The 11,874-nt window shown below is 39.7% G+C and overlaps 1 long non-coding RNA gene across 1 annotated transcript; it reads left to right on the top strand.

Annotated features, from left to right (window-relative positions):
- The first annotated feature begins 4,778 nt into the window (after positions 1-4,778).
- LOC114154876 (uncharacterized) lies at positions 4,779-5,450 on the top strand. Its single transcript, XR_003597637.1, has 2 exons — positions 4,779-5,178; positions 5,390-5,450. It is a non-coding gene; the product is annotated as an uncharacterized LOC114154876 (long non-coding RNA).
- The last annotated feature ends 6,424 nt before the right edge of the window (positions 5,451-11,874 follow it).

The raw sequence follows: 11,874 nt of genomic DNA, 5'->3' as shown, positions 1-11,874 counted from the left end.
GCATATATCACAAATGATTTATAAAAAACTGGGCTTTGTAATTTAATGCCTTGAAATTGGGTCTCTGTCTTCTGCTCTTTCTGAAACTTCGCCTTCAGGAAGTCATCACAACATGGCTCCTCTTTTAACCCTTTAAAAACGTTTTCACCAGCGTTTTACTGAGAAGTACCTTGTAAAGCTACAGCTTGACCAGGTGTTTGCTAATTTCTGCTGGCTAGTCTGAAGGAGCTGAATGGCGCCTCAAAGCAGAAGCTCGGTTGTTTGGAAGCTTCAGCTCTGAGGAGGAGCTGCGTCTCGAAGGCGGGGCTAGGTCCACCAAGACGTTTAGTACAGCTGAATGGTTGCCATGGAGACTAAAGGATTTCTCAAACATTTGTGAAAGAATCAAATAAAATTTCCAGATGTGTTTTTAATGAAGGAAAACCATTATAACATGATGTAAAGCTAAAAAGAGTGAATTTAACATAATCCTGCCTCTTTAAATGTTTTCTCAATACACTTTTAATCGATTTGATTGTCTTGTTGATTACCCCAGTAATCGATTATTCTATCAATTATTTTGGCGATGATTCAGATAAAGTATTGGTGCATTTTGCAGACTTTTCATTTAACCAGTCAAGCTTATTTTATACACTATTAGGAATACATTAAAAGATGCAAATAAACAAACTCTTTTTTAGAATAAGTAAATAAACATTTTAATACCTAAAAAGCAGTACAATGACATTACTTTTAAAGAATTCCTGATTATAAATATGCATCTGCAGTAAAAGTACTTCTAACATCAACATGTGAAAATCTCAGTACTGATTTGTAATTGTTTGTGTTTCTTTAATTTATTCAGATCATTAGAGAATAGATCTTTATGACAACATTTATTACGTTTTCAACTTGATTGGTCTAATTTTCATTCATCATACAGTTTCTCCAACTGCATCTCTATTATTATTTAGTAAATATATAATAAATATTTCTCAGTGACTTTGAGAAAATAGAATAATTCTTTAGATGAGGGTGAAATATAAAATTTAAAGTCGCTTAATTATGCTCCAAAAGGCTGAATGACTGCAACAAGCTCAAGAAATGTAAACATTAACAGTGATATGAAACGTGTTTTATGAAAAGTGGCAAATTTCGCTGTTAGCTTGATGTGGTGCAACATGACTTTGCAAGACAAGAAAAAGATAAAGCATAGAAACTTTGGATTTAGACCTAAACTTGCAGAACTAAACTAAAAAGTGTAACCTAATCCACATATGTTAAACAATTTAATTGATTTTGTCGTGACATCAATTGATTAGGTGCTGTTTTATTTTTTTTATTATTGCTATTATTGCTGTTATTTGTTCTCTTATCTTGTTATTTATTTTGTAGATTAACAGCCCCCTTTTTTGCTTTATGTTAGTCTGTAATATTTGTTGTCTATACACCATAATTAGTGAATATTTTTCCAAAAGATTAAAAAAAACATGAACAGGAAGCTGATGAATGGGTCTCTTTGGTATATTATATTTTTGCAACCCTTGAATCTGAACTAAAAACATTACTCTTTCATTTACTGTTTTACATTTTGCTACTCTTCAGTCATTGTTGAATTTTATTACTGTAATTCTTTTTCTCATCACAGGAATACCAGATTTTAAGCTGTTGTAAAAACACCCATAAAGTTGTGGCCTTTTTGAAATATTTCCCAGTTTTTTTCAGACTTTCTTACATCGTACAAAAAAAAAGATTTCCTCCAACGAGACGTTAATGGTTATTGACCAGCATTTTGTAACGTCATCATCTCGCTCTGCTTGAATTGTTCCTGCGATGCTCCTCAGCCTCTTTGTGCTTCGGCTGTAATTACCTGGCAGCAGAAGTGAACTGGTCCTGATGAAGGGGGACTCAGGGAAACGTGATTATTTCACCTCCATTACCACCGCACTTTAGTGACATTACCAACGCACCAGTTTGGACTATTGTTGACTGGTTTTGACCATTTTCTCACTGGTGTAAAGTGGATCCATTGAGTGATATTTGAGGACCTCTTCGACCCACAAAAGTGTTACGAAGCATGTTATTTGCTAAAGTAGTGCAATGAAAAAGTTGCTTGCTCAAATGATTCTTAAAAATCAACATTTTTTAAAGATGAGATTATCTAAATCCAGGCATTTTTTAATACAGTTTTGCTCTAAAACTTAATTTCTGTGGATTTTCTTTGTACCACCAATTTAAGAGTTCAGTGAAACGTATGTGAGCGCATATCTTTATGTAAACAAACAATAACTTCAGTCAGTTGCTAAAGCTCCACCATATTGCATTTCCTTTGTATGGAGTACCAACAGAGCTAAGAAGATGTAAAATTTCAGGTGTCTTTCACATACAAAGTACAAACTACATTCACAACTGAATTTTATTTAATTTCCCTTTGGGAGCAATAAAGTATCTTTGATTTTAATTGAATTTGAAAGTGTATGTAAATAAACCACATTGGCAGCCAATCACTCGATATTTCTTTCTTCACTTCACGTTTTGAAGGATAAAATGAATCATTTATGGTTAGGAAATGTTGTTGTTGTTTTTTACTATGGTTTAGATTTAGGTGACTTCCTTGACCTTATTATTTGTCACAAAGTTTTTTTGTGATTTGTCCAGTTTACCCAGTTTCAGAAATTGTAGTGATTGTAGTCCAATCAGAGTATTGGATGAAAAAGAGCCAATTACAATCAAGAAGTCAAAATACTCCAGGAAGTTGCAAAAATAACCAAACAAATGGTAGCTGTATTTGTCTCTGTTCTCTTTTTTCAAAATGTGCTTTCATTTTGTCATGATAAAACTGGAAGTGGTTTTTTTTTTGCTCCTGAAGCTGCAGAAACTTGAACATGGAGTTTGAATACTGCCTCTCAATATTGTAAAATAACATTGGTTAAGAAGCAGGCCAAAGTGGAACGTTTTATGCATACTTTCTTTAACTATATTATCTTCAGTACTTTATAATTCTATTTTCTTTACTAACATTATGTACCATCTTGTGTATTTTTTGTGCACTTTAGTTGCATGGGGTTAATAAACATCAGTAAAAAAAACTGTTTAGCTTTAAGAATATTTAGCTTTAAGAAAAACACAACAGAACATGATACATTTGAAATTTGTATTCTAATAACGCATCTAAGCAAACAAATAAGATTAGTTTCCGTTTCTTGCTCTTAGCTAGCTAGCTAGCTGCTTTAGCTATCTCAGCTATGATAAAATTTGCAGATGGTTCACCAGTAGCAGCTTCAACCGGACAAACAATAGGTGACCAACGAACTGCCAACACAAACACAAACCTACTGAATAAGTGTATCTGTAGAATGAGTCCCAGAGGACTCATTCTACATCGAGCGCCGTTATGTAAACAATGAATGACGTCGGAGCGGAGCGGAGGTTAGGGTTCACATGCGGACAAAGTCTTCACAGCTCTGAGAACAGGGAAGCCCCGAGTCCAGAGGTGGGGACCTTTTGTCAAAGTCCAGTAACAATGCTTGTGTAACAGCTTTACACAGGCTTAGTGAAAGTCTCCTGGACTTCCACTAAGAACTGAAAGTCCAGGAGAAGGAACCAATCCCAGAACTCCCAGTTAAACCCGAAACCAGATCCGCAGGTTTTAAAACCAGTTTGAAATATCTAGGTCAGTTCCATCCGTCCGTCCGTCCATCCATCCATCTATCCATCCATTCGTCCGTCTGTGCGTCCGTCCATCCATCCATCCATCCATCCAAGATGGCGATAACAAGATGGCGGCGCGTGTAAACGCTGCGGCTCGGAGCTCCCGTGTTTTCATTTTTTTTAGCCTGTTTTTATTGATGTCTTCGCTCAACACACTACTGGAAGCCGTTACAACTTACAGCAGATTAGAACTGTGGGACATAGGAACACAGTTTGGACTTCACACACCCACCAAGCTGGACTTTATTCCTCCAGAGCTGCTACGAACACCTGGGACTATGATCATTCCCCCCATGCTGCCAAGGCGACGGAGGAGGCAGCGCAAACAAAAGAGGGGTAAGAGAAGAGGTCTTGTGCGCTATTCGGTTCCCCTGCGAAAATCTGTTCCCCCTGTGTCGGGAGCGCGCATTACAGCCGGAGAGGCGGATCTGACCATTTTCACGGCGCTTCTGATCGATTTCTCGGTAAAAACAACTCAGTTAATCATGTCAAGCTTGTAACATTTAGTTTAATCGGCAGCTATTGTTTACAAAATTGTAAAAATAATTAAATAAACGAGGTCTTTTTACGCTGTTTTGTGTTATTTTAAACGCCAAGAGAATCGGTCTTTTTCTAACTTTTGTCACTTACGCCTGACAGAAACAAAAGTCAGTCAACACTTAGTGTGTATTTATAATTTTTCATTGCTGATATAAGACGATTGCTGAAAGCATGGCATAATTATTAAGACTTCCTGAAAAGACGAAAGCGTGGACTTTCTGGTAAATCCCGTTCTAATGTAAAATATGACAGATTACTGTAGTAAGGGCATTTCTAGTATACTACAGGGTATCACACATAACAATTTTTGAGAATTTGGCAACAGTTGCCCTTTATTCCCAAACGTTATGGGGGGAGGAGAGTAGAGAATGAATATTTCAGCTGCCTGAAATAACCTGTTCCCCTCCATAACATGGGAACAAATTAATTCACCAACAAGGCCTTAACTCTGTTTATTCCTCTTATCATCAACAATAAATCCTGTGAATTTGGTAACATTTGCTCTTTATTTGACAAAGTTATGAGGGGGGAACCATATATTTCTAATCCTTAACAGTGGTGAGGATAACATTAATATTCTTATTTTGAGTGTTTATGACAATTGTTATCATGATTACTATTATTTGTATGTTTGGCTAAAACATCTGTACTTAGCAAAACTTAATACATTAACATGGACTCTGAAAACATTTATTTAAGGAAATTGTTTGTCTACAAATTAATAAGTACAATCATTTCATCTTCTATATTTTTTTCATAAATGACTGTGTTGGTGCTTAGCACATCCTGTGTAATAGTTTTATACACACACAAACACACATATATACGGTCACGATTGTACATGTATAATCGTGTGTGTGTGTTTTTATACTTTTGTTGTTAACAGAGGACCTAAAAGACTTGTGTCACTTCTGTGGAGAGATGGAAAGTGACACGGATGTGAACTGGGTAGGAAAGTTTTTAGAATTATTCAAAGACTTAGTGTTAGTAAACTAAATGAAGAGGACAAGTTTTATCTAATCTTATCTTGCGTAAACAAGCTATGATATGATCCTCCAACAGTTGGAATATAAAGGAATCTAAAATGATTGATTATATATTGTAATTGTAAAGACATATTTTTCTAAAAAAAACCTGATATTTTTGGTTTCTTTCCTAGATCCAGTGTGACGTGTGTCTGAGGTGGTTCCATCATGCATGTGTGGGAAGCCCACCAACTGAAAAAACATATCACTGCTTTGCGTGTTTGCCTTAGTTTGCCTTTGTTCCTGAGTTTGCTGTGGTGTGCTTGTTTATGTATGTTCTTTAATGGTTAATAAATTACATTTTGAAAACTGTTTGATATTTATACTTACAAGACTTTGATATAAGGCAGCTATGGAAAAAAGTTTAAATCCCAAGGCCCCTCATAACTTTGTCAAATAAAGAGCAAATGTTACCAAATTCACAGGATTTATTGTTGATGATAAGAGGAATAAACAGAGTTAAGGCCTTGTTGGTGAATTAATTTGTTCCCATGTTATGGAGGGGAACAGGTTATTTCAGGCAGCTGAAATATTCATTCTCTACTCTCCTCCCCCCATAACGTTTGGGAATAAAGGGCAACTGTTGCCAAATTCTCAAAAATTGTTATGTGTGATAGCCTGCAGTATACTAGAAATGCCCTTACTACAGTAATCTGTCATATTTTACATTAGAACGGGATTTACCAGAAAGTCCACGCTTTCGTCTTTTCAGGAAGTCTTAATAATTATGCCATGCTTTCAGCAATCGTCTTATATCAGCAATGAAAAATTATAAATACACACTAAGTGTTGACTGACTTTTGTTTCTGTCAGGCGTAAGTGACAAAAGTTAGAAAAAGACCGATTCTCTTGGCGTTTAAAATAACACAAAACAGCGTAAAAAGACCTCGTTTATTTAATTATTTTTACAATTTTGTAAACAATAGCTGCCGATTAAACTAAATGTTACAAGCTTGACATGATTAACTGAGTTGTTTTTACCGAGAAATCGATCAGAAGCGCCGTGAAAATGGTCAGATCCGCCTCTCCGGCTGTAATGCGCGCTCCCGACACAGGGGGAACAGATTTTCGCAGGGGAACCGAATAGCGCACAAGAGCGGCCGTGATTGTGGCGGGGGACTTTAATCACGTGGAACTGAAGGCTGTGTTTCCCAAATTCCACAAATCCATAAACTTTCCCACCAGAGACAATAACATTTTGGACCAGGTCTACTGCAATATCCCCGGAGCCTACAAGGCTGTAGCAGCTCCACATCTGGGCATGTCTGACCACATCTCAGTGGAGCTGATTCCTGTCTACAAGCCTCTGGCCTGCAGAACTAAGCCGACCACCAGAATAGTTCAGGTCTGGACTGAGGAGGCCTCCTCTGCACTTCAGGACTGCTTTGAGCATACAGACTGGAGTGTGTTCAGGGACGGCGCAGACTTGGAGGAATACTCATCGTCCGTTCTGTCCTATGTTCAGTTCTGCACCGACGCTGTCCTCCCTGTTAAGACCATAAAAGTGTTTCCAAACCAGAAACCATGGCTGGACAGCACAGTACGGGCCCTGCTGAAAGCCCGGGATGCTGCCTACAGGTCTGGAGACAGGTTGGCTTATAGCAGGGCCCGGTCGGAACTGAAAAAAGGTATTAAGCAGGCCAAGCTCCAGTACAAACAGCAGATTGAGGAACATTTCATCAACAACAACCCCCGAAGCATGTGGAGAGGCATTAGAACCATGACGGACTACAAACACAGCACTCAGCTGACCAGCCGCGACCCCACCCTGCCTGACACCTTAAACAGTTTCTTTGCCCGCTTTGACACGGCGGGCAGCAGAGAAGCCGTACATCTACCCCAACTGGAAGAGCAGCACCAGCCCCTCGTCTTACAGAAGCATCAGGTGACGTCCACCCTGAGGAGGATCAACACCCACAAAGCTCCAGGACCGGACAAGGTGTCAGGCCAGACGCTGAAAACCTGCGCCGACCAGCTGGCAGGAGTGTTTCTGGACATTTTCAATCTGTCCCTGCAGCTCGCCATGGTTCCTGAGTGCCTCAAGTCTTCCACCATCATCCCTGTACCGAAGAAGAGGTCCATCACCAGCCTGAACGATTACCGGCCCGTCGCTCTGACCCCGGTGATCATGAAGTGCTTTGAGAGGATTCTTCTGAGGTACATCAGAGACTTCATCCCCACAAACCTGGACAGCCTTCAGTTCGCCTACAGAGCAAACCGGTCAACAGAGGATGCTGTCTCCATCACTCTGCACACAGCCCTGACCCATCTGCAGCATCCCAACACCTACGTCAGGATGCTATTTGTAGACTTCAGCTCAGCATTTAATACCGTCATCCCAGACAAGCTGGTGCTGAAGCTACTCGAGGTGGGGCTGCCCGCTTCACTGTGCCACTGGATCAGAGACTTCCTCACCAACAGGCCTCAGGTGGTGAGAATAAGTGGCTCAACATCGTCCCCACTGGTCCTCAACACAGGCACGCCGCAGGGCTGTGTGCTCAGCCCAGCTCTCTTCACCCTGTTTACACACGACTGCGTGGCCATCCACCCCACCAACACAGTCGTGAAGTACGCGGACGACACAACAGTAGTGGGTCTCATTTCAGACAACAACGAGACCCACTACAGAGAGGAGATTCTGCAGCTCACTCAGTGGTGTTCAGCCAACAACTTGGTGCTGAACACAGGGAAGACCAAGGAGGTCATTGTGGATTACAGAAGGTCCAGGAGGTCGGCTCACACTCCCCTTCTCATAGATGGAGAAGTGGTGGAACGTGTGGACAACATCAAGTTCCTGGGCCTCCACATCACGTCTGACCTCTCCTGGAACACAAACACCTCCCACCTGGTGAAGAAAGCACAACAAAGGCTCTTCTTCCTCAGGAAACTGAGACGGGCTGGACTTTCCTCACGGCTGCTCGTGAACTTTTACAGGGCGATGATCGAGAGCATCCTCTGCCTCAACATGACTGTGTGGTATGGTAGCTGCACAGCACTGGAGAGGAAACAACTGACACGGGTGGTGAGAACAGCACAAGGCATTGTGGGATGCCCCCTCACAGACCTGGACTCCATTTACACAGACCGGGTCAAGAAGAGAGCTGGATCCATAGCGATGGATTCCAGCCACCCGGGCCACAGACTGTTTGTGCCGCTGCCATCAGGCAAGCGGTACAGGAATATACGGACTACAACAAATAGACTGAGAAACAGTTTCTTCCCCACAGCCGTCAGAGCCATTACTCCCTGCCGCCCCCCCCTCCCACACATACATATCCCCCACCCCCACACAGCCATATTGTTCTGCACTTTGCACTGTCACATTATCTGTACTTTGCCATAATTGGACCTGCTGCTACTTCTTTGGTGTGGTTGAGTGCCTTTAGTTCCTTTAGTTAATTTAGTTGTATATATTGTTATTATTATTATTGTGTGTTTGCTTATTTATACTGTATATATTTGACCTTTTGCACGGGAGCTGCAATGGAAATTTCGTTGAATTCTGTTCAATGACAATAAATGCTATCTATCTATCTATCTATCCATCCATCCATCCATCCATCCATCCGGTTTCATGAGGACCCGAAAGTCCTTAGAAACAATGAAACTTGACTTTTCTGGCTGGATGATAATTTATAACTCAAAGATTTGCTACAGTTCAAACAAAGTTTTATGTTTCAGAGTTGTTGTGATGACAAGACCAAGAATTATTCTAACAATTTGTGAAAGTCTTTTTCCAGGATTCAAACTTTAAATATTTTGGAAACCGGCTGCAGGACATCAAAAACCACAAAAGGCTCGGTTATTACAGAAAACCACATCTTTCTTGTCTTGTAGCGTCTTTGTTTGGAAATGAATACTTTGAAAACATTAAAACAATCTTCCATCTTAATGACATCAAAAAGGAAAATCCACCACTGCTTTTCTTTTGCATGTCTTTTTCTAACACTAGTACTAGCAGCAGATTTTAGTATTAGTTTGAGAACCATTGCTATAGATAAATTCAGCTTTATTGATTCAAATAATTGCATTAGTTTAATTAGTAGTTCTGCAGAAGCCTGGTAGTGATCCATTCATCAAAATCAAGTTTGTGGCAAAAAAAGAAGCCTCTGAAAAATACAGACCAGAGGTGGAAGCAACAAATATGAGCCTTTTTTCTATGCTTTGTCTTTTTTCTATCACTGCCATGTTATAGATCAGAAAATTTTTTCTGGGTTTTGCGTTTCTTATATTTACAGATTGCTTTATACACTAAGAAATGAACTTGAGTTTCATTTCTGGTTTATGTCGATGCTCGCCTCAAACAAAGTTACAGAAGGATGGATGATTTTCTGTTTGACATGTTGGCTGAAGGAACATGCCGCTGCAGTCTTTTTCAGGGATTCAAACATTAGATGTTTAAACTTTAACCTTTAACAACATGATAGTTTAACCTTTAAAAACATATGTTGATGTGGATTAACTTTTCAACAAAATTCTCTGGCTAATTTGTGGTTTGTTTTACTGACAAATATGTTGTCTGAAGGAAGCAACATATTTATGTTGCTAAAGGTTAAAGGGAATCTATTGTGCAAAAGTATGTTTTTGTAATTCCATTTGGGTCTGAACTGTTTCTACAAACAGCTCAAGCTTTTAAAAAACCCCACCCAGCTGTTTCTTGGAAAAATGTTAATGTTTTTTGGTGTCTGGAAAATTAGCAGTTTCAAAAACCTCCTGAATCTTAAGTCACATTCTAGGGCCACTTTGTCGTTACCTAGCAACCCAAGCCTAGCCCATCACCTAGCAACCCAAGACTTTTGGCCAGCTGGTTTCATCGCTGTACAATGGCTGCTGGAAAAAAAAGTGTTTTGTTTTTGACTTTCCATCCAAAAATCACTTGCTACATTCTTGTTGGTTGCACAGGAGGCTCCACTTCTGCTTTTCAAAGATGTACAGTTATATAATTGCGCACCTGTTTGCAGCCATTTTCACGTGTGAGTGTAAACGTTGAGTTGGGGGGCGTGGCCAGCAGCAGCTCAGTTGGATTTAATGTGACTAAAGGCCCTAAAACAGCTCAGCCTGAAAGGAGATCAAAATAGGCAGAACTGTCCAGACTAAAATCTCATTATCTAAGAAGAAGTTTGTGTTAAAATGTAATGAACATGTTTTGTATAGACCAATCCTAACATGGAAACAAGGAAGCATAATAGGTCAGATTTAAAGTCAAAGAGCCAAATCTGAATTCCTTTGTAACTCAACCAAAAGCTGGTCCCCCTGTACAGTTCAAAGATGAATCCTGAAAAATCTTCAAACTTTCTATTCATTACAAATAAAAATACAATCAGTACATGATGCATTTAAGATGGTAGTTTAAAACCACATGCTGTGCGCAGAAGAAAATTCAGGATTTTCCAGGAGTAACCACAGAGGAAACAGGGATATGTGGCGAAAACAAAGAGATCTGAGCCTGTAAATGTTTGATTGTTGGAGATGAATTTGATGTCTCCAGACTCGACATCCAGCAGCGTCCAACGTTCAACAGGCTGCATCCACCGAGATCAAACCCGTCTAGATTACAGTCCTGCAGCCAAGCTTTCAACAAACAAAGGAAATGGCACATTACCCCATCGCTCTCTCTGAAAAGTTGCACTGAAAGAAAAAAAAATCTCTCTCAAAATATTCAACAAATGCAAGTTTATTTGAAGTATAGACAAGGAAAAATGAAGGGCTTTTTTTCTGGGCTTGCACTCCATATGACAGCAATTTGGGAGCATTGTGTGTTTTGGCCCAGGCGTGTGGTCCATGATAGATGACAGAGGAGAAAATCACGAGCCGCTGGCTCGAGCACAGACATGCAAATTGCTTTCAGCTGATTGCTGAATTCTGCTTGATATTTATCAAGCGGATTACAGCATGTGTCTTTATACGCAGACAGGAAGCAGCTGATCCGCCCCACCACAGGAGGGCGAACTGGGAGCTGAAGGTTTCCCTCCACCAGGTGAAAGTGCACAGAGAGATCTAATGTTTCCCCAAACTAATTTGCTTTAGCACAACAAAATAAATGCAATCCAGAGATCCAGATGTCTGAAGAGTATACAGAAATCCAAAATCTTGTTTGATTAATGAGCTTTGACTTTTGTGGACATTTTGCAAACACTTTTATCAGTTCTGGCTACAGGAAATATTCAGCAATGTTTATTTTATTTCTCTGCATCCACCTGGGGAATTGAGCATGCTTTTGTTCTCTGCAAACTACAACAACACATCAGCCTCCTCAGTGGCTATATGCCACAACAGCTTATTGTGATCAGTGGAAAATAGATTACAGAACATTAAATTCCACAGAATAGAAACTTTCTTCTTAGATCAAAGGTACAAAATGCACAAAAAAACCCTAATTTACAGGAAGCGTGTTTTGGCATTGGTTCATATAAGTCGGTTGGATCAGCTTCAACACAGCACACATGTGGCTGCCTGCCATGTAGTCAAATTACAGCAGAGAGAACCAGAAAAATGCATGTTTGGCTTCTGAAAAGCAAATAAAAAATAAAAACGTGATAAAATACATTTCTTCCGTTCTATGATTTTATTCTATATTTGCAGGTGAAAGAAAAAGTTCCTCTTGCAATTTGAACATTTC

Source organism: Xiphophorus couchianus, chromosome 12 (assembly GCF_001444195.1).
Source record: "Xiphophorus couchianus chromosome 12, X_couchianus-1.0, whole genome shotgun sequence".
NCBI classification, from domain to species: domain Eukaryota; kingdom Metazoa; phylum Chordata; class Actinopteri; order Cyprinodontiformes; family Poeciliidae; genus Xiphophorus; species Xiphophorus couchianus.
The sequence above is the reverse complement of the archived record's forward strand: the minus strand, read 5'-3'. Positions and strand labels throughout refer to the sequence as shown.